Raw genomic sequence first — 23,914 nt, forward strand, 5'->3', positions numbered from 1 at the left:
GCTTCTCCACTTATGTATTTTTTCAAATAGAACAGTCTATGTGCTGAACTTACACAACCACTTTCTATAAGAGCCTTGAAACATGTTCTCCACTCTACAAACTTGAGAGGATCTCCACTAAACACAAACGGTTCTGGAGCTGGAAGTCTTGTCATTGTCAGGGATTCTTTCAGTGCCTCAACTAGGGACACCTCACTATCTTTACCTGGGATCTGAATGTCACTAGTTTGGGGAACTGCAACTTTCTCGGAATCCTGAACATTTCTTGTGGCTGGAAAAGAAAGTGGAGCTGCACTCAGATGAACTTGAGGTTGCAAGGAACTGTGCCACTGTTCCAACGGCTGACTTAGTGAAGTGGCTTCTACCTCAATGTCTCTTATTTCAGCATTTGCCTTTGTTTCCTTTTCGACATACACATTATATTCTGCTTCGATTGCCTCAAGATCCCTGTGAATTTCCAACATTTTTAGCCTTTCTTGTTGAACAACAATCTCCCGTCTCTGCGAGGATATTTCAATTTCTCGATTAACTTCAGCCCTTTTTGCTGCTAAGCGTGCGGCAGCTTCTGCCCTTTTTGCTGTTACATGACTGCTTTGAGAACTTAAATCATGCTGACTCTTTTCTGCTCTTGATACCGTTGAGCCATATATTGACTTCGCATCCTGTCTTTGGAGTAACTTCTGAAGTGATTCTTTTACTGCTTCAGCGTCAAACTCCTTGTCTACGTCTGCATAACGCCTTTTCACCAGTAGAATGAGTTCAGCAGAGACTGATGTACAACTGTCCATTTTCCTCCTAATGTCTTGAGGCGGTGCAGTTATAACACGTATTGACTCATAATTATGTTTTACATCACATTCAGACTGTTCAATCGAGCGAATTCTCTCAACTAGCTCTGATTTGGAGCATTGCACTTTAAGTTTAGATCTTGTCAACTGAACTTCTGCCTTGAACTGCATGTAAGTTGACAAAAAGCTTTTCTCTCTCTTTATCAACTCATCTTTCTTCAACTCAAACATCCTTTCAGTCAAACGTTTCTCTCTTTCAGAACATCTAACTTGCGGGTCAGCATGAGAACCTGGTTGTATTTCAATTTTGTGTATTTCCAGGTCTGCACAAATCTCTCCTATGCGTACCTCAATTTGTTCCTTTTCTGACTCATCAAGGTAAACACTGTTTAACTTTTCTTCCAGTTGAGCCTTTTCAGACTGTAACGCATTCATTATTGCCTCTAATTCACAAGTTTCAGTAGTCATTATCAGAACAGGATTAACAAATCACTATCTTTAAATGTTCAACAATAACAAAATTCAAAAGGCATCAAGTAACACACTAATAACAAGTAACTTAGAACATCAGTAACATTAGTCTTTTTTTTTTTCCTTTTTTTTTTGGTCTTCTTTTTCTAACCGACTCTAATGATACAGTCTGACCTGTTAGGCATAAAATGCACTGTGCTGAGAAGTTCAGTCCATTTTCGTCTCCATGATGTGGCTGTGCTCTTCTTCAGCTCTAGCTGCTGCAGGCCTTTTCCAATGGCACCAAGGACGACTCCCGCTAGCTTCTCTCGTGGCACCGACAGGTCACGTTTTTCACTATAGCTGCTCCTCAAGTTTTTCAATATGATCAGGAAAAAGCCACGCTCCGACTGCTGATCTTTTGGTTGTTTATTTTTCACGTAACCAAACGAATCACCGTGAAAAACTAAAGAAAAACAAATTACACTTTCAGATTACATTTATACATAAAGATATACAAAATTACAATAAAATGAAACAATATTACCGTGTGCCCTCTGATCAAATTTTAAGGAGTTGCTTTTCCATTTGAAAGTCTTTGCACCATGCTCTGTTCCGTCTTCTTCCAGCTTGTTCTCTGCTTTCTTTCTTATAACGCTAATGCTGCCCATCAGACTTTTTATGACCAAACGCATGGACAGCGCATGCACAATCAATTTTCAGTTCACCACAAGGGGTCAGCAATGAGTCACAAAACATTGAACATAAAGAACATTTACAAAATGAAAACTTATTTTGTGACAGCTACAATTGTTATGTGTTCAACACTAACTTGTGTCTCCTTCTTATTGAATGACTGCATCAATGTGTTATGTAGGCCAACAGTCTGTGGTTCTGTGTTCATGTAATGAAAGCTCGGGCTGCTTTGGAGTATATGAGCACATTAGGGTTTGATCCCGAGAGTTTTAAATATTAAAAACAAAAATTAACCAAAATATACAAATAAGTTAAAATATTCAAATTTTATGAAATACAGAAACCAAAGTGATCGGCTGTGCTGCAGAGGTAGAGTGGTCGACCTCTGATCAGAATATCACAGGTACAATTACCACTTTGCCCGTCCATGTGTCATTGAACAAAACTGAACTCCACATTGATCCTGGTGGTTATAGGTTGGTGCCAGTGTGAGACAGTACAGCTGCCATCAGTGTGTGAATGGGTGTGTGGGAGTGAATGGGACTGAATGTTAAGTACTTCTGGCTTTTAAAGAAGGTATGTAAGCGGTATATCCCATACGTATATGGCAACATAAAACCAAGGCTTAAAATATTTCAATCTAAAAAATCATAATTTTTAATAAAATGCTAGTTTCTGTCCTTATGGAAGAAAATGTGTACTTTTTCCAAATCTTTCCCTCTTCTCATGTAAACCTTGTGTTCCAGTGTCAAGTTTTTCTGAGTTTAAAGTTTTTAATAAATCCTATGTTAAAATGTTTTAAAATTGAAAAAAATGTTTTTCTCTCATGTGAGTTCTCATGTGTTTTTTGAGACTAGATGAATCACTAAAACATTTTTTGCATTCTATACAAGAAAAAGGCTTTTCTCCTGTATGAATTCTCGTGTGTGTTTTGAGATTAGATACATTACTAAAACTTTTCTTACATTCTTTACAAGAATAAGGCTTCTCTCCTGTGTGAGTTCTCATGTGTTTTTGGAGATGTGGTAATTGACTAAAACTTTTATCACATTCTTTGCAAGAAAAAGGCTTCTCTCCTGTGTGAGTTCTCATGTGTCTCTTAAGATGAGATGTACGATTAAAACTTTTGTCACATTCTTTACAAGAAAAGGGCTTTTCTCCTGTATGAGTTCTCATGTGTTTTTTGAGCTCAGATAATTGACTAAAAGGTTTAGCACATTCTTTACAAGAAAAAGGCCATTCTCCTGTGTGAGTTCTCATGTGATTTTTGAGACTAGACGATTCACTAAAACCTTTTCGACATTCTTTACAAGTAAAAGGCTTCTCTCCTGTATGAGTTCTCATGTGGCTCTTGAGATGAGATACACGACTAAAACTTTTTTTACATTCGTTACAAGAAAAAGGCTTCTCTCCTGTGTGAGTTCTCGTGTGTGTTTTCAGATTACATCTTTGACTAAAACTAACGTCACATTCTTTACATGAAAATCGCTTCTCTCCTCTATGAGTTCTCATGTGTCTTCGGAGATGAGATGAATCACTAAAACCTTTATTACATTCTTTACAAGAAAGGGACTTTTCTCCTGATCGAGTTCCTACATTAAATGGTTTGTTAGCGATTCTTGAGTTTTCGCCAGACTTGAAGGAGGAAAGTTTTTTCTGTTTTGAAGATTCTTTGTGTTTCTTAACCAAATCATCCTTTCTACTACCATCAGAGTCACACTCACTGTGAGAGCTGTCCACACTTTGGACATGACTTCTGTCTCTCCTCTTCCTCTGATCTCTGTTCTGTGGGTCTGTCTCTTCATCTGTAGTTGATGTTGGTTCTTCATGTTGGTTTCCTTCTTCATCCTGACTATCAGTTACATTAAAGCTCTGCTGATTGTTTAGATCTGCTTCACTGTTCTCATCTTCCTCATACGTAGGAATCTCCAGCAAGGTATCAGTCTCCTGCTTCAGATCAAGATGATCTTCATCCTGACTGATGCAGAGTTCCCCTGGTTCATCTTTAATCTGTGATGGTTCTGGTACCTCCGGTTCCTCTTTATAATGCGGAGGGTCCGGTTTCTCCAGTTCAACTCTGAAGTTCCTTTGTCGGTTGCAGAGATCTTCAGTCACCCAATCCTGGGGGAGGACTGCAGAAAAACAAAAGATACACTTTTTATGTTTTGAGGACTTTGTGTGTTGTTAATAAACACTATTAACTGCATATGTAAAAACACCAATTGTCTGTGAAGACTCTCATTCATACAGTTTGTTTCCATCACAGTAGTAGGTTTAAAAAATGCCATCTGGGCATTATCATTCTTAAAATTGAAAACATTTCACCTTTTATCCAAATTGTCAATTGTGGATTAGCTGGTGAAAAAGCAGGTTTATAAGTGCTCTTGGGGGAGGAGTCAAACTTGAAACTGGAAAAACTTGATAGCCTTTTACCTAAACTAAATGACATTAACAGCTGAAAGAGATGGCCAGGTTGGGGAGTGTAGCCCCTGTCTCTCCAACTCTAGCTGAGAACAAAGGACTTCTAAAGACCTGGAAGTGAAACTGGTTTGGTTTGTTTGTCTGGGACTGATTTAACCTGGGACCACCTCTTATTAAGAGAAGGTTTATCTTTCTTAACAAAGACGCCTTCTTTCACTCACCGTGTCTCAATCCAAATGGTATTTTTTTACAGACTCAATTTTCTCATTTTGAAACAATTTTTTTCCCCCAACTTCCTGTCCAGCAGCTGACCAAACAGATGAGAGCTGAAGACCTCTTGTGTTGGACATATTTTACTGTTACAACATGTGGTTATGAATCTTCTGACACACAAGGAGTATATTTGAATGAACCACTTTATTAATTTAGGCTAGACTTTAGTTAGATTGATTATATTTTTAATAAGCACATACTTATGCATACAAATACACACAAAGCATTTCAGTCACGCACACTATTTGTGCAAATGTGATCTTACACCTGTGCTCGAGTGGGTGTTTCTGTTCTTTTTCTGCCTTATTCTGTTCTGTTCTGTTGATCATTGGACGACCCGCTCAACCACCTGAGCCACTGTCGTCCCTTAAATAAGTAAGCTGATTGGCTGCAGCCAATGCCCACAAACATACAATAGCAGATGTAGCTTGATTAAATACTTTTAGAATGTGGCCTCTCCAAACGAGCTGTAAAACAGCTTCAGTAAATCCAGAATGCTGCTGCTCGAGTCCTGACCAGAACCAGGAAGTATGATCACATTAGTCCTGTGCTCAGGTCTTTGCACTGGCTCCCTGTACCTCAAAGAATAGACTTTAATGCAGCTCTGCTTGTGAACAAGTCTCTCCATGGCCGAGCACCAAAGTACATCTCTGACATGTTAGTGCCATATGAACCATCTCGTACTCTGAGGACCTCAGGGGCCGGCCTCCTGTTGATTCCCAGAGTCAGAACTAAACAAGGGGAATCAGCGTTTCAATATTCTGCAGCTAAAATCTGGAACAGCCTCCCTGAAGTCGTAAGACAGGCCTCTTCTGTGTTCTGTTCAAATCTAGACTTAAAACATTTCTGTTTAGCCGTGTATATGACTGAAAGGTCCTATCTGCACTTTTCTTTCCCTTCCTTTCTTTTTAAATCTTTTTTTTTTCTTCCTTTTCTTTTAAAGTAAATTTTCTGTTGATTATTTCTATGATGTATTGTGATTTTAATGCACTTTTCTGTTTTGTGAAGCACCTTGAATTACTTTGTGTACGAATTGTGCTCTACAAATAAACTTGCCTTGCCTTGGTATTTTTATTTAAATAACTGCTTTATTATTTGTTTCATTTCTTTTAAATAAATGTAATCATGGCTTTCATTGTATTCTTACCCTTTAGTTTAACCTTTTTGCAGAGTTTCTAGACATATTTCTATGAAAACTCTCATTCATCCAGGTTGATTCCATCATAGTAGTAGGTTTAGGGGCTGCCATCTGGACTTAGTTTTTAAAGTTAGAAGACGTTTCACCTCTTATCCAAGAGGCTTTGTTGTTTCTGAATTAGCTGGTAAAAGTGATGGTATACATGTCCTCATGGGGGAGGAGTCAGACCTGAAACTGGATGGTATTTCTAGACATTGTTTTCATTTTTTCTGACTTGATCATGTGCTACAGCTTTTATTAATGAAAATTCTGTCTGCCACCAGGATGTTTATATTTGATATTTGCTATGCTGTCAGTTTTTTCTGTTTTTTTAAGCTTAATCATTCTATAAACATTATATGTCGTCCTGAAGATTTCAGTGTTTACTCTGCCTCAAAACATCTGTGTAACTTTTCTTTATTAAACTTTAATTATGTAGTTCATTTGACTACCTCTGCTATGATGCATCCCTCTCTCGGATTGGACAGTAATGAGAAAGTTCTGATACTAAAAACTCTCATCTTTAATTTGGATCAAAAACATTGTATTGTTTTGCTTTTTATTCAAGATTAAAATTAGTGATCACGTAAAATAACATCATATGGCATTTCATGGCTGCCAATAATTGAATGAGACAACTGAGCAGGTGTATTCAGGAACTGAGTGAGTGAACCTTACAACCGCCTGGGAGCAATCCTAACTGAGCGACCCCACATTATACTACTGCACGCCTGCAATCCTAACTGAGCGGTGATCCTGCGCCTCACTTCCCCTTTGCGGGCTTGCTTGGGTTTATGTGTTAATGGGGCGTTTTCTGTCTCTTGGGGGGGCAGAATTCAGGAGTGTGTTTGTCACTTGGGGCATTAATTTTTCTGGTTGACCTTATTGGCCGATATTTGCTGGTCAAATCCGGTGAGGCAGCGGGGCGGAGCTTTCATTTTTCAGAGCAGGGGGGGCTAACAAGAGGCTTTTTATTATCATATTTTCTATGTAGAGTACTATCACAACCATAAGGTGAACATAGAAGTCTTACATTCATTTTCTCCTAAATATACGGAGCAGCCCTAATGTGTTGTTGTGCGACTTCAGTAAAGAGGACCTAGGAGAGAACATCATGAGAACGATATGGAGAGAGGTAAGAACATGAAAGGAGAACCCCCCACCATAGTAAAAGGTGTAGATATGCGCATAATGCAGAACAACTGTCTTGAAAACCCTGGAAATGCATAGAGACACGATTATGAAGCAGAGTTTAAACTGCAGCTATCAGCTACGTGGAGAAACACGGGAATAGATCAGCTGTAGTTTGGTTAGGTTTGAAAGATCTTCACAGATTCTGACTTCTGGCCTCAATAACTCTTCTGATAAACCTTAAATGTGACAGCAAGCATCTAATTATTTTGTAGGGGGGTGTATTGGCAAGAGTCTGGTGACGCAATACATATCCTAATATTTTACCTAAACATATTTTCTTTCGTTTTTCTTTTCTTTTAAATATGACTTTGAAAAAACTCTACTTGAATTTCAACATGTCTTTCATTGTAATAAAATGGTCAAATTCAGTTTATTTAATGATCTTAATGTTAAGCACTCTAACTGTATCTCCTATATCAGCTGCTTTTACCCAAACAAATTAATAGTGCTTTTATTTTGGTAGCTAAAAATATAGAAACGGAACAGTCAAAACTGTATGATTTGCACAACAAAATATATTTCAGTATAAGAAAAAACAAAGAATGAATGTGCCGTAACCTAGTGTTTTTCAACTGGTGTGTTGCAGGACATAGACAGGTGTGCCGTGGGAAATTACCCAAATCTGAAAACATTTTCCATCTCCAGGATATCAGCATCCAAACAGGTCCTGATAAAACACTGACTAGTTAGGAATAAGAAAACTCATAAAATACTTTTTTTTACTTTTTTTTTTAAATACTTTTTTTTTTTAAGGAAATGTCAAAGTGTGGCTCTAATGCATTCAATAAAAAACCGAAATCCCCCATTCTCCACCTCGCTGCAGGGGGGCGGAGCCCGTTTTCCATTTGTGTCCCTGCTCTCACAGAAGACAATGGTAGCTTCGCCTGGAAAAATCTGCGCCGGGCTGCGTTGACTTCAGGCAGCAACAGCCACGTCTTTGTCACCCAACTCCGGGTGATGCAGCTTTAAAGCTGGCGGCACATCTTTTAAGTTGGTGCGCTAGCTATTCTCCTTGTTTTCCTCCTTCACCATCTTTGTTTGAATGTGTATTCTTCTTCGTCCGCCCACAACACCCAATTTCTCGAGTGCCCACTATCTACCCTCTGAAGAATTGTCTTGCCAAATAATGCTTAATATGACGTTTTAGAGGGTCTTTACACGTAAATAAAAGGTCGATACTTGATGAAGACGTATCGAGAATTAATCACAGGACTAAATACTGCGATATATCACCATATCGATACTTTGTCACACCCCTAGAAATCAGAGGTCAACAGTTTAGTTCTCCTTTAAAGTCTGTGTTTACTAACAGCCAAACATCCCATAGTTTGGTCCAAGTCATCTTTCTAACTGAGATACTTTTCTAACAACGTGTGGATTGAAGGAGGAATTTGCTTTCAGACGTCAGTCACTTTTGAAAAGATAAGCTTAAATAGAAGTAATAAAAACATTTGAGAAACAGGATTAAGGTGAAGTGGCCAACAGAAACAATTGAACTAAATTGAAACAATTTAATCATTTCAAAAGACATATAACATTTTTGTTAAAGTTTTCACAGACTTCATCTTTGATTAAGACAAGAGAAAACTAATAAAACTTCAACATGTTCACTTTTTGTGGAGCTACAGAAAAAATAACAATAATGTTAGTTTTTTTTGTTAAATTATCAAATATATTGTGATCATTTAATTGTTGAAAAATTACAGTTGCCTTTGCAGCAACATTGAAAAATTGAATAATTATTTAGAAAGAATATATATATATTTTGTGAGGTTACATAAAACTGCATGTTAATAAACTTAAGGGAAAAACAACTACCAACGTAAAATTTCAAATAATTTAGTTAAAAATTATTACAGAAAACTAACTTAACTTTTATTACATCTTTTAGAAAAAAACAGCTGCAACATCCAGCTCCTTTTTCTGCAACAATTATCACAAAAATGCACGCGAGACTGCAGAGGGACTGCACATTAATACAGACTACAGAGTTTCTCCTTTTTTCATTTTTGGATGCTGGTGTGCCGCGAGATTTTTGTCTAGGATGAAGTGTGCCCTGGCTCGAAAAAGGTTGAAAAACAATGCCTTAACCAATTAGTTTCTATTGGGGAAATAAAATGCTGTTTATTACAACATTGCCCAATGGAGCTTCTGCCTTCCTGCCTTCTCCAGTACTTTTAAACGGTTCAGGAGCCTGAAAGCAATGATTCTATCCAGAAACAGTAAAGTGTGATAATGAGGCAGCACGACAAAATGAAGGAAACCTGCTTTAATGTGACAAAGATGCTTTTTTTGACATCACAGTCTGCCCTGCACCGTTGTGCTGCCACGCTTTCTCACACGTGGAGGTAAACTGGTAACGCTGATCACCACGATGTCGGCCTTTTTTCAGAATGTTGTACACATCCCTCTGATCCATCAGATCTCTCAACTAGAATCTATTGCTTAGAGGTTCTGCAGAACTTTGGCCCGCTTTACCGATAGCATTTTAGCCAATCCTAAGTGCATTAGCCATAGGGTTGGGCGATGTCCCTTAAATTGGCAGTTGACGATGTTTGCAGTAAACCATCGGGATGGACCATGAAATCGTCTGGGGGGGTGGTAATTATTTGTTATTATAATTGTTATACAATTATTATTTGTAATTTTACCTTTTTACTTTAATTTATTACCCACCTAATGACTCATCCGCAAGGATCCAGTATAAACTGAGAGAAGTGACTTTAACAAAACAAATGAGCAAAATAGAAAAGAAGTAGTCTGCTCCTGCACTTAACTAGTCAAGTGGACCGGTGGAGCACGGACTTACAGCTTTGTGTTTAAGGGATAGGGAAGAAGCTTTGTTACTGGTGCGCTATGTGTTGGAGACTTAGGACTGTGATCCGTCTCGCAGCTCTAGGTGAACGAGCTACCAAACTCAGGAGAACCGGGTCTAAAAGTGTGTATCCGGGCAGAGCTCGGACCGCCAGCACACAAAGCGGCTTTGTTTGGGGCGGTGTGTGAGCTTAAAGCAGAAATGTCGCTCAGTCCTTAGAAACTGTTCAAACAATCACGTGGATTTGTGTTTCCAGTCGTGTCCCAACAAAATAAAGGCCAGGGCTCCAGACTGCGACCAAATGGTCACATTTTGCGACCAAAATTTGAGAGTGTGCCACTGAATTTTACATCCAGTCGCACATGTGCTCCCCCACCCTCTGTATTTTTTATACATTAAACGTGGAAGGGGCACGTCAATGAGCAATGAAATAATCAATGAAATAATAAATGAGATGCAAGCGCACACGCATGCAAACACACACACTCGCACAAATACTCTTGAAACACGAACACACTCTCGCGTGTCATTGAGTTATACCTGTCTGTGAGGCGGCCACTGCGTGTGAGAATAGGGAAAGCCTCTGTAAGTGGCTAAAATGCGTGGAGGGGGAGGGGCCTAGAGATAATTGAGCGTGTGAACATCTGTGGGAAGGAAACGGAGACAAATATTCACACAACCTGATATGTGCGTCTGAGCTATGAGCAAGTGAACTATTGATTCATTCTTCCGACCTGCGGCTAGTGTACCAGTGCCAGAGTGTACAGCAGGGGTCTCAAACTCGCGGAGCAAACCATGGTTCTCATGCATGGCTGTTTACGGCAGCACACTGCTCCCGCGGGAGATGGTCAGCTGAGGAGCATAAATGTCCCACACCTACATGCGGGGGCTTGAACTTTAAACATGTGTGAGAAACAACACGATTTAGTTTTAGACACTTAAAACACGTGGGGAAAATGCAACAATAGACGTGTTTGAGGTGAACCAGCGCCGCGCCTGGATCGTTGGGTAAACCAGGCCGGGGGGGGGGGGGGGGGGGGGGGGGGGCATGTAGGCGAAGCTAAAGCAAGACTGAAGGACAACAGGAAGTTGTTGTCCTTAACATTCAATTTCGTTTTAATATGCCTCTTCCCCCTTCAGTATGATCTGTGATATTATATATTTTAGATTGATTTGAATGTTTTGTAATGTATGTAGCCTTTTTTTGTAGCTGACTTTTACTTGTGTTCACTTCTGCCTGTTTGTTTGTTTATATGCCTGTGTGCGTTTTATTGGGTATCGCTTCTGATTTTATATTGTTTTAACATTGTGAAGCACTTTGTGAGTCGCTCTCTGTGAAAGGTGCTATATAAATTAAAATTACTTAAATTACTTACTTACTTACTTTTTTAATCAATAGGTATTTTAAATTATTTTAATTGATCACTGAACTACAAAAACCAATCAGGACACATGTCCCATAATGCATTGTTTTGTAGTCATCAGGGCAGCTTTCAGTCAGTTCAGTACTACATTTCCAGCTGTGTTCGCTCAGGTTGGGGTCTTGCTCCCACCCCTTTCTGGTCATATTTTTGTTTTGATTGACAGGTGATGTTGGAGCAAAAACAAAATCGTACGTCTCACACCAGGTGATCTGTGCAGCGTTGAGTCCATCTGGGTGATCTCAAATTACTGTGCATCTTGGCTGCACCTATTTGGTGTCACCAACATGAATTTCCATCCTCTAACGTTTACATACATTTAAGTATTGTTTGAAACTGTGAAATGACAGAAAGGTTACTACGGTAATCACCTTGTTACTAAAAACTTTTTTTTAATTCTAAATGTATGGTATTTAGTTTACTATTTGTACTGTCATGACAGTGATGGTGCTGTCAGTTTAACTGTTGTTGCATCTTCAAAAGTGCAGAATAAAATGTGACACTGAATTTGAAACAGCACATTGTAATTTCTGCATCTATTATTAAAGTATTTATTAGTAATACAGTGGTAATTAGTAGATTTGGTTAGCATGTTGATTTACGGTATGCGCCCCTAAATTTTCTGGTTGTGCCCCTAAAATTTTCAATTGGGGGCCACAGTGTTAGTTAGTCTGGAGCCCTGAAGGCTGATGTTACTCCCACATCCACATCCCACAGCCAGGATGCAGATTGCAGTATTTCCCGCATGGATTATGTTCACCCAAAGCTACTGTTGTTAGCCCATGTTAGCATACTGCTAGCTCTGGCTTCTTTCCAGCTCCCTTCTTCAACAGACAAAGCACTGGCCACACGGATTAAAATCAAAATGACGAGCAAACATTAATAAAAGCAGGTTTAGAAGATCATCTCACATATTACGGAGCTGACATATCTATGTATGTAGCCCCTCGGCGGAACTCATTTCCTCTTCCTGTATTACAAACACCACTGCGCATGGGCCAATGATTTATTGCAACCGAAAGTGTGACCCCATGTTAACGTTTGTTATAATCTGAAATAGGGTTGTGCCGATGGACGATACCATCGTCCATCGTGATGGGTGACTGACATCCCGATGGAGAGGCACCATCGTGATGCCACGTCCCCGCCACGCTGCGAGTCAACACCATAAGCCGCGGTTACATGAACAAAATATCTTGATCGAATCATTGGTCGGATTAGAATCCAACCGTGTAGATGAGCCCAGAAAACTTTTTCAGATTATAAAAAACATTCACATGGGTCACACTTTCAGTCAGAATAAATCATTCGCACATGCGCAGTAGTGTTTTTAAAAACCGGAAGTGAAACTTAGTTCCGCCGAGCGGCTAAATAGATAGATACGTCAGCTCGGTATTATACAAGATGATCTCCAAAACATGCTTTTATTAATGTTACGGTTATTATGAAGCGCCTCTTCGCGCATCATTTTAATTTTAATCCGTGTGGTCAGTGCTTTTTCTGTTGAACGGAGCCGGAAGCCAGGATTAGCAGTGTGCTAACACAGGCTAACAACATTAGCATGAACATAAAATCCATGCATGAAACGCTGCAATCTGCATCTTGGCTGTACGTAAATATGTGGGAATAACATCAGTGACATGGATAATGCACTGTAGGCAGGGGGGGAGCCTTCTGCCCTACATTAAAGATAATGTTCTGTGGCTGACCATCCAAAAAAGGAATACTTATGTAAACTCTTATGTACTCTTATATAAGGTTCTATGTTGCTAATAACCAAAAAAGGAGAATGTCTTGATATGTTTATGATGTTTCTATGACTGACCCCCAAAAGGAATGTTTAATATAAAGTTTCATCCTGTTAAGGGAGGACTCTGTAGGGCATATCCTGACAATGTTATCTTATCCTGTTATGATTGACCCCCAAAAGGAATGTTTAATATAAAGTTTTATCCTGTTAAGGGAGGACTCTGTAGAGCATATCCTGACAAGGTTTAGAATTGTATCCTGTTACTGACCCGTAAAAGGAGTGCTCTGTAGAAGATAGTCTGACATGTTTATGATGGTATAGGATGAGTCTACGTGCAGGGTGAGCCTGCGGGAAGGGACCGGCCCTCCTTTTCCTCACGCTCATCAAAGAATATAAAAGATAAGGAAGCCCAACTTTATTTAGAGTCAGCTGTGGGTTACGTACGAACGCCCAGCCGGAGTTTTTGTTCAAGCCACTCTATCGGGACTGTTGGCTCTCCAGTCCATGTGTCACGGTAGGGGCAGATGAAATGTTTTCTGTTGAAACTGCATGGCTTAAACTCCTGTGTTATGTTGTGTGACTGTTTTGAAGCGGGGAATAAAAAGACACATTTTATTCTAGCTTGCAGTCTTTGAGTCATTTGTTTCTGCTCAGTGCCTACCTCCCTCGAACCTGCAAAAATTATTTCATAAAACATTTTGGCGTCACGAACAGGATCAACAAGTTTGTGGGAGGATACACTGAATAGAAACAATGTTTAAGAGGAAAACCCAGAAAAAATCTGAGGAAAAAGAGGAAGATATTTGTCCAGGATGGACCGGTCCGTGGAAAGAGGTCGCTATGTGCCTGCGGGACGGGGGAGGGCGATCAGAGGACTGGTCCAGTGAGTGTGATGACGGGTCTCCAGCCGCCGTGCTGGCTGCATTACGTCGCATTACTGTTCAGCCGAAAGCTCCGTTGGGAGGGGCTCAGAGGCGCATGTGGATGTGTGTCTGTGCATGGAAAGATCAGTATCAGAGGAGAATGCAGCAGGAGACGCAGATGCTGCAGCAAGCAAATGATCTCTCTGCGCAGACAGCAGAGATTTCATTGCTGAAACAAAAAATCATGAAGTTAGAAATAAAGGCTCAAACTCATGCCAGGCTGGCTGAGCGAGCCATTGCTCATGTGTCAAAAGTAAACAGGAGGAAAAATAATAAACCTCCACGCAAGCTCGAGGGGCCTCAAATCAGAGCCTTTATGGCTAAACTCGGAAACAGGGATGATTGGGACCCTGAAAGCTGGGATGGCAACATCTGGGACGACTCCCATGAAGGAGGAGGATTTTATGAGTGGGGTGACGGAGGGCCCTCGCTTAGGGCTAATCCGGTAATAAGGAGACGCCGTGTAGAGCAACAGGTGCCTCCTTTAATGAGACCATTAACGGACGTTAATGGACATCCTGTTATGGATGAGCACGGACATCAAATGTATGAAGCAGTGCCACAGGATCAACCACAGCCTGTTATAACCAGAACTTTGGAGGACTACATCTCTGAGGAGGTAGCTCATCTGGTTAATAGGTTGAGGAGAAAAGGGGATGAACCTCTTGACCTGTGGATAGTCAGACTGTCAGAGGAGGGCGGTGGCCCCTCCTGTCGAGATATCTGGTCAGCTTTAGTGAAGGGGGGAGTTCCTCTCTCAGAGATTGATGGGAAACCAACTGCAGAGCTGCGAGAAATGTGCAGAAAAAGGGGGCTAAAAATCTCCTGTGCAGAATGGGCTGACTTTAAGGGATTTTTACAGTCTCTTATACACTCTCAAACACTGAGTGATGATAGAAGCTCAGTACAGAGAGATGTCAGAACTAACGAACGAAAGCAACAAGAGTCAACCTCTGAATCTTCAAGCAGTGAGGATGAAGATGAATCTTATCAAATAGCAAAAGCATCCAGAGAAAGAAACAGAAAAAGAAAAAGGAAAAAGGGTAAAAATAAAGACAAAAAGAAAAGCCGTCTTTACCCAAATCTGTTGGATCTCCCTAATTTTGATTAGGGATTAGGCCAAGCCCCAGTAATTTGATCTGTAAAATGGTCTGCTGATGACATTAGACCCCATGTCATGGTAGACATTTATTGGAAGAAATCAATTCAATCAGTGGTGGCTCTGATTGACACTGGGGCAGCAGCCACCTTGCTACATGGAAACCCTCATAAATTTAAAGGTTCAACTGTAACATTGACTGGGTTAGGGGGGTGCGTAGTGATGGGTAAAACAGTAACGCTGCCCTTAAAAAAATTGAAAATATGCCAATAAAGCAATACTCCGTTATAATAACACCCATTAAAGAATGGATAATTGGAATGGATGTTTTACCAGGACTGACTAACTGTGATGTATCCTGGCGAAGATAAGTGGGATAATGTTCCTGCCAATAAATGTTATTTGAGGGAAGATTAATTTGTGTGTTAAGTAACTATATTTTACAGGATGTTACCGTGGAGACTGCTGATCGGACGGTCACCACCTAAGAACCATGGTTCTCTCCCTACGCCAGTCCTTCCGCCACGGAGGTTGCAGTACCGGCTCATGGGACATGGGGGTCCACGCACTCGGTGCTATCCTGGCCCTCGTCAGCCTCTGCTGCGGCAGCAGCGGAACACCAGCTACACGACTTACAGTAATTAAGCAACCCTTCCAGATTGCATGGTTCCGGTAATAAATACCTGCCAAAAGCTGGCTCAACAAAGAAATCATGTGGATGTCACTTGGACTGTGCTCCATGCCACCCATACCTGCCTGCCATGGAGTTCATCAAAAGCGGGCATGGTATGACAGCCTGCTGGGTGGAGCTGGAACTATCCTTGGTCTGTCTAACACTGCGAATACGGAGGTAACTCGCTCTATGCTGTCAAGCGCTGGTCAAGATGCTTCACAGGCCTTGCATTCTGTGGGTGCATGGATGCCAACCACTGTCTTGACCCAACAGCAGGCGGCGAAAGTTTTCTTCGCTCAGTTTGGATGGACTGTGACTGCGGTTAACGAGGCAGCCACGGTGTTGAAAAATGTGACAAAAGCATTGGATATGACGATCTGTAACGTGCAAGGATTACATGCACGTCTACAACAGGTCAGATTCAAGAGGATTGTAACAACTAACAATCCTCACGAGTGGAGGAATTTGTGGAATATCTCTGACGGACTATGGTTGCACATACATCCTGAGAAGACCATATGTAATGCTACCGCTTGCACTGTCAGATGGGTGCAAATGAATGTTACTGCACATACGCCAGTATGTAAGTATCATGTTTTGCCTGTCGTAACCCTCACAGGTTATTGGTATGTGATCCTGAAAGGCGACTGGTTTAGTCCACAGACTAATCTTACCTATGACCTTAGTACATGTGATCAGACGGATCAAGGGATGGCCTGTTTAGTGACAAGTAGATATCGAGAACCATGTTTAACCGAAGACACGGCACTATGCGAATGGTATGTAGAAAAACCTTCTGACTTGCTATGGCAGATAGCTCCCCACACTATCTGTATAGCCACGATTAACCCCCATCCGATGTTGCTGTGGACACCTTTTTCTGGATGTTTAAAGAACGTGAATATCTGGAAATGGAAAAATGTGACCTATCAATTGACCAATTTTACTTCAGAATCTCACCTTACCATGTTGCAGTGGAATGTTCTTCACATGCCATGGAAGGTATCCCTGGAGCGATTCATATGCGCACTGAACCGTTCCACGGAGGTCCAAAAGATAATCAATTCTTATAGGTCCAACGTTTCCAGACTCATGATATCCACGGTCATAACAAAGAATAAGGTGGTACATGCCGCTAGAATGGTGGAACAACACTCTGCGCACCACTGGTGGGATATCTTTTCTGGGATGTCTGTAACAGCTCGGACAACCGTTGTGCCTCCCTTGATCATATTAATAGTTATTATCGCTGTTTTGACGCTTTGCAATATCCTAACCTGTGTGTACATTCGTCACGTGCGACGCGAGGTTTCTAAATTGATCTATAATTTGGCTTTCAAATGAAAATTATTCTATCTACCAGAGATGATTCATTTGGAACAGAAAAATATTCTGTCCGCCTTGATCCTTCATGTCAACAGGAAATTTTTGTAGATGATTACTGGATTTCATGTAATTATCGCCGTACCATCAGGCATTTTCCGTCTCGGGTAGATTTGCTTGATTTTGCTGTGCATCATATCCAGAATGAATCCTTATATTATTTAGGAGCACGAGAATATCGTTTTATTACTTGGGATTCACATGCCGGGGATGGGAATCATTTCCTTAATTGATGGTCAGCCCCAGACCAAGGGGTGGAATGAGATGGATAATGCACTGTAGGCAGGGGGGGAGCCTTCTGCCCTGCATTAAAGATAATGTTCTGTGGCTGACCATCCAAAAAAGGAATACTTATGTAAACTCTTATGTACTCTTATATAAGGTTCTATGTTGCTAATAACCAAAAAAGGAGAATGTCTTGATATGTTTATGATGTTTCTATGACTGACCCCCAAAAGGAATGTTTAATATAAAGTTTCATCCTGTTAAGGGAGGACTCTGTAGAGCATATCCTGACAATGTTTAGAATTTTATCCTGTTACTGACCCGTAAAAGGAGTGCTCTGTAGAAGATAGTCTGACATGTTTATGATGGTATAGGATGAGTCTACGTGCAGGGTGAGCCTGCGGGAAGGGACCGGCCCTCCTTTTCCTCACGCTCATCAAAGAATATAAAAGATAAGGAAGCCCAACCAGGGGTTGACATAGCCCAGAAATTTGCACTGGCCCACAGGGCCAGTAGTTTTTGAAACTTACTGGCCCTGCCTGAAAGTTACTGGCCCGACACCGCGCATAGCGGGACCCGCCGCTCCGCAGGTGCTTGCAACTTTAGGGGGGTCTGTGGGCATGCCCCCCCGGAAACTTTTAATATGGTGCAATTTGGTGCATTCTGGTGACACTTATTTATACACTTTTCAATGACTAAAAATAGAGCATATCAAACTTAAATCTGCTCTAGTCTGTTTCAGATGTTTTGAAGAGAGCACTGCAGTGTAGTAGGTAACACTAGTTCAGAAGTTTTCATGCTGCTTCTAACGGCAAATATCGCAATAAATCATAAACCTTAAATGTGTTAAAACAATCTAATGGCAGCTTGAACCATTTAACGAAGCAAATAAATCCCTTAATGCATTTGACCAATCGGATGGACGCCTTCACATTGTTGACCAATCAGATGGAGCCATGTTATGTTAGATGTTTGTAACCTATGTCAACGTGGCTCATTTGGAGTATAATTTTTAAACTGGGAATGGTTATTTGGTTATTTTGCTGTTTGTTTATATACCGCAAATTATATCGTTATCGCAATTTTAATCTCTGATATCGCATATCGCGAGTTTTCCTCATATTGTGCAGGTCTAACTGAGATCATTCAGCTAACTAGAAATACTTACTGCTTACAGTGTTGTAAAGAAAAACTAAATTAAGTAGTTTAACATTCTACTGCATTTGAGTCTGAGATTCAGGTATTTGGAGTTGCCTTTGATTCTTTGACATTCAGCTTAAAGCTTAGTGGTTACAGTTTCATCTTCAATGCATTCATTAAATATCTTGCTGTCCATACTACTAATTATACCCATTACTCCATCTAACATATTCCTATCTATTCCTGCCATGTCTTCCACATCTCTGACATGCTTCAGTCTCTCTTCAGTGACAGTGTCGGATTTATAATCAAATGTAATAATAACCCACTGGCTTGTGCCTTCGTTGTTGCTGTTTAACATTGTTTTGTATTGAATTGTTACATTCAATAAAGTTTGGAAAAAAAAGTAGTGAGCGCGTGCCGCGTGGTGCTCGGCAGTGAAAGCCGCGCGCGCGCAGGCGGGAGAGGAGGAGAAGTGATCAAAGGTTTCCCATAGAAACCCTTGAAGTCTGAACACAGGACTAGCAGAAAAACTAAATTATGAAGACGAGGTAAATCTACGCGTTTTCGCAAAATTTACTTTATTGAAAAAGGTGAAGAATATATAAACCGTTAAATATTTTAGTGGCCCGAGCGGACAAGTGAAAAGTAAAGTCTTGTGGTCCGCACTGCTCGAAAAACAGGACCGGGCCAGCGGACAAATGGCTATGTCGAGCCCTGCCCAACTTTATTCAGAGTCTGCTGTGGGTTACGTACGAACGCCCAGCCGGAGTTTTTGTTCAAGCCACTCTATCGGGACTGTTGGCTCTCCAGTCCATGTGTCACGGTAGGGGCAGATGAAATGTTTTCTGTTGAAACTGCATGGCTTAAACTCCTGTGTTATGTTGTGTGACTGTTTTGAAGCGGGGAATAAAAAGACACATTTTATTCTAGCTTGCAGTCTTTGAGTCATTTGTTTCTGCTCAGTGCCTACCTCCCTCGAACCTGCAAAAATTATTTCATAAAACAATCAGCCTTTATTTTGTCGGAACACGACTGAAAACACAAATGTTTGAACGGTTTCTAAGGACTGAGCGGCCTTTCTGCTTCGAAGCTTACACACTGCGTTAGCTAAGCTAGCGCTCCGAGCTCTGCCCCGACACACTTTTACCGGGAGACCCGCTTCTCCTAAATTCCGGTTGCTCTTTCACGTAGAGCTGCTGGACGGATCATAGTCCTAAGTCTCCCACACGTAACAAAGCATCCTTACTTCCCCTAAAACACAAAACTGTAAGTCCATCTGCTCTGCTAGAGACACGGTCGCTCGCTCCACCAGTCTAATCAAACGCAGGACCGGACCACTTCTTTTCTATTTTGTTTATTTTATTTTTTTTAAGTCACTTCCCCCAGTTTAGACTGGATTATTGCGGATGAGTCATTATTTGGGAAATAAAATAATTAAAGTAATAAAGTAAAATAAGGAATAGCAATTATATAAGAACGAAAAACGAAAAATTAAAAATAGCCCCCCCCCCCCCCCCCCCCCCATCCCGATGGTTGACTGCAAACATAGTCAACGGCCAATTTAGGGGACATCGCCCAACCCTAATCTGAAAACATTTTTCTGCACCCATATACACGGCTGAATTCTAATCCGACCATTGATCCAATTCAGATATTTTGCTCATGTAACTGCAGCTTATGGTGTCGACTCGCAGCGTGGCGGGGATCACGATGGTGTCTCTCCATTGTGAGGTCAGTCACCCATCATGATACCATCGTCCATCAGCACAACCCTAGTTAGCCGCTGCGCTGCTTCATTCGTTTTGGGCGGCCATGGTGCAGCGGTAGGGCGGTCGACCCATGATCGTAAGATTGCAGGTTCGATTCCCGCCTTGCACGCCCATGTGTCGAAGTGTCCTTGGGCAAGACACTGAACCCCACCTTGCCTCTGGTGGGAGGTTGGCGCCATATTCGGCAGCGGAGGCGCCATCAGTGTGTGAATGTGTGTGTGAATGGGTGAATGGGACTGTGACTGTAAATTGCTTTGGGCCTTCAAAAGAAGGTAGAAAGCGCTTTATAAGTATACGCCATTTATCTGAGCAGCTAAAAAGCACAGCAATCCACGTTTTTACATGTTGCTGGCAGCAAAATGAAACAGAGTTTCTGTTTGGTATCCACCCCAAGTATAAACGAAGTAGTTCATGTCTCTTAACAACAGAACCAGCTGCCTCTGGCTGCAGTCTTCCTGTTGTCTTGTGTAGTGTGTTGCAGCTTAAAGAGGCTCTGTGTGATCTGCTGCCAACTAGAGGTCGGAGGGTGAAGTGGAAAACAATAGTCAGACACTGAAGGACGCTCAGAAATGCTTAAATAATATCGTCCTGACAGCATTTTGATTGATATAAGTATCACCAAATGAAATATCGCGATATTTTGTAGAACTGATTTTTTCGTACACACCTATTATTTCGTATTAACACACAGAGTGAACTACAAATGCATTTCAAAAGAAAAATAGATTTTTTTTTTTTTTGCCTTTTAATCAGAATTTTCCTCTTCAAGCTGTGAATGCAGACATGCAGCGAAGCGGCTGCCAAGGGACCGTCAACAAAGTGCATCATCTGTGAAACACCATTCTGTAATAGTCAATAAACCTTTAAAAAGGAAATACATGTCTATATCTATATGAACGGGTAATAAAGACTTGTCAGAATATTCATGCTAGATTACATATTTAGTGAGAAAGTCAATCTCTTTTTAATTGCATATAGTTTTAAAAATTTAATAGACATATGAATCATAACATGTGTGCACAATAGCTCTAAGATACTAAAGCAAATGTCCCCAAACATTTTGTACTGACTAATCATGACCTTGTTGTCCTACAATCAAGATTATATCATAAATTCACTATGTTTATCTTTAGGAATTTTTCATATTAACAATTGGATCAGATTTGGTCAGAAATCTTCAAAAGCTCTAAAGATGTTGTAGTTACTGACACAGAACTTCCTGTACTGACTAATCATCACCGTATCTTCCTAATACAATAAAGATTATGTCAAAAAAAATCTAGCATCTTCAGAGCTATTGAGGATTTATGATGAAATCTGATCCATTTTTTAATATGAAAAATTCCTAAATATATACAAGTGAAATATTGACATATTCTTTATTTTAATATGACAATAAGGTAATGATTAGTCTGTACAGAAGGTTAGGTGACAGTAGCTTCAGTATCTTCATGACTATTGACCACTTTAGTCATGATTCATATTTCTACTAAAATTTGAAAAATATATGCAACAAATTAAAATAAAGACGGTCTTTCCTACAGAATATTCATTATAACACGAATATGCTGACGAGTCTTGTAAAGAGTGACAAAGACACCCCTGAGCAAACCCAGGTGAGTGAGCAAAGAGGAACCAGGCGGGATCACCGCTCAGTTTGGGTTGCAGGTAGTTGTAAAATGCGGTCGCTCGGTTAGAAATGCGTCCGGGCGGTTGTAAGGTTCCTCACTCAGCTCCTGAATACGCCAGCTTAGTTGTCTTGATGCTCTTTCACTTTATGGCTAGACCTGTGACAGAGTGGGATTTTTAAATACCGTGGTGATGAACCAGCAGGGAAGACACATGTGTGTCTTCTTAAAAAAAGGGTAGCAGCTGTTTTTTTTCCTTTTCATTTTGACATTCATTCAACCAGGAAGTTTATTTTTCTGTCACGCGTTTCTAACTTGTGGTCTCTGTTTTCTTACTGTACTGAAGTGTTTATGGAGCCACAACACCTGCAATGCAGACTAGACACAAACACACCATTCTAATGACGTATCTAGTATGTTTACATCTTCCCTTAATGGATAATAAAACAGCCTTTTAGCCTTGAGAACAGAGAGAGGACAGCCACAGAGCCTAACAGGTCGTGTTTCTCCACCTCTCCCCTTTTGGAAAAGGTTTGAACATTCATGCAGACTCTTGTGTGTCTTTTCATTTCCCAGCTGCTCAAATCAGAATTTAATCCAGGAATCGGTTCAGCGGTTTTTGAACAGGACCTGGTCCAAGGTGGACAAATGCAGTGGATGTTCCTTTAGTGCGCTCGCGAATCGGAATCCAAATTCAGCGTCGTTACATTTAAATGTTTAGTCACATGATACATACCGACTACGTGTAGCTGCGGGTTCCAGCTGCTATCCAGCAGTCTGCGCTGACGACAGAGCTCCTCCTCGTTCTGGACGATGGTTCCTTCAGCAGCAGAAAGTTGTTCTCTGACAGAACCTTCCTGAGGTTCTGAAGACATGGTTCCTGCTCCGATCTTCAGCTCCAACTCCCACAAACACCGCCGTCCTCTTCAGCTCCGATCGATCATCTGCTAGTCTCACAATCACAGCAATCCACGTTGTCTTTCCGTTCAACACTTCTTCACTCATTTACGACACTTTGGAAAATGCTGAGAGTTCCCACACGAACCACGTATCGTCCTTTATGTCCAAAAACCTCACAAACGTCCCAAGAAAACACCACCGTCCTCTCAACACAAGCTAACGCTGCTAGCCTGCTAACAAGCTAACCCTGCTAGCCTGCTAACAAGCTAACGCTGCTAGCCTGCTAACAAGCTAACGCTGCTAGCGCCTCGTGCTGTTCTTCTTCTCTGTTTGGCTAACAGCGTCATTGTGCTTTAGCGCCACCAGCTGGTCTGGAGTAAATCTACACACGTCAGTCATAATGTTCCCAGTTTTTTTCTGGGAAATTCAATCAAATGTTTCACTCGATTCATTACTTACTATGTTTGCCTCTTTGTTCAATTTTTTTTTTCAAATTCAAATTTTGCCTCTTTGTTAAGATAAAGTCGTTTAAGATGAATAAACTACGGTGGCCCAGAAGGGTCACAACACAACACATTAACTTTACACACAACACATTAACTTTACACACAACACATTAACTTTACACACAACACATTAACTCACAACACAACACATTAACTCACAACACAACACAATAACTCACAACACAACACATTAACTCACAACACAACACATTAACTCACAACACAACACAATAACTCACAACACAACACATTAACTCACAACACAACACATTAACTCACAACACAATAACTCACAACACATTAACTCACAACACAACACATTAACTCACAACACAACACAATAACTCACAACACAACACAATAACCCACAACACATTAACTCACAACAGAAGTAAAGCTGCAATAGAAGTGCTTTTATTTTGAAATTTCCACTGGGCTGAGCGGCTAACTGCCTAACAGAAAGTAACGTCACAGTGAGCTGTGGAGGGAGCATGATTTTCTACAAGAGAAGCTACACAATGTTAACGCACAGTCCTCCGCGCTGCACTCACACCCCTCTCTGTCGCTGCACGTGCTCCTCTCCGTTCTTCAGCCCCCTCCTCTCACACTCACTCGGTCCCCAACACCCCCCCACCCATCCACACACCCTCCCAGTCCCTGCATGCGCTCCTCTCCTTTCC

At 41.0% G+C, this 23,914-nt stretch overlaps 1 protein-coding gene and 2 long non-coding RNA genes across 6 annotated transcripts in view; 2 read left to right on the forward strand and 1 right to left on the reverse strand.

Annotated features, from left to right (window-relative positions):
- LOC144989512 (uncharacterized) lies at positions 1–23,109 on the reverse strand. 2 transcript variants are annotated; one of them, XR_013653758.1, is made up of 3 exons: positions 22,565–23,094; positions 1,786–4,066; positions 1–1,704 (listed from the first exon to the last, which is right to left on the reverse strand). It is a non-coding gene; the product is annotated as an uncharacterized LOC144989512 (long non-coding RNA). The 2 variants fall into 2 exon arrangements; XR_013653752.1 differs by having other exon boundaries at positions 1,652–4,066; positions 22,565–23,109.
- The window catches only part of LOC144988999 (NLR family CARD domain-containing protein 3-like), a 292,143-nt gene that overhangs the window by 86,799 nt on the left and 181,430 nt on the right, over positions 1–23,914 (forward strand). The window lies entirely within an intron of this gene.
- On the forward strand, positions 13,397–17,744 carry LOC144989575 (uncharacterized). Its single transcript, XR_013653833.1, has 2 exons — positions 13,397–13,499; positions 15,454–17,744. It is a non-coding gene; the product is annotated as an uncharacterized LOC144989575 (long non-coding RNA).

The sequence above is a fragment of the Oryzias latipes genome, chromosome 2 (genome assembly GCF_053564925.1).
Source record: "Oryzias latipes strain Hd-rR chromosome 2, Olatipes_Hd-rR_3.1".
Taxonomy (NCBI): domain Eukaryota; kingdom Metazoa; phylum Chordata; class Actinopteri; order Beloniformes; family Adrianichthyidae; genus Oryzias; species Oryzias latipes.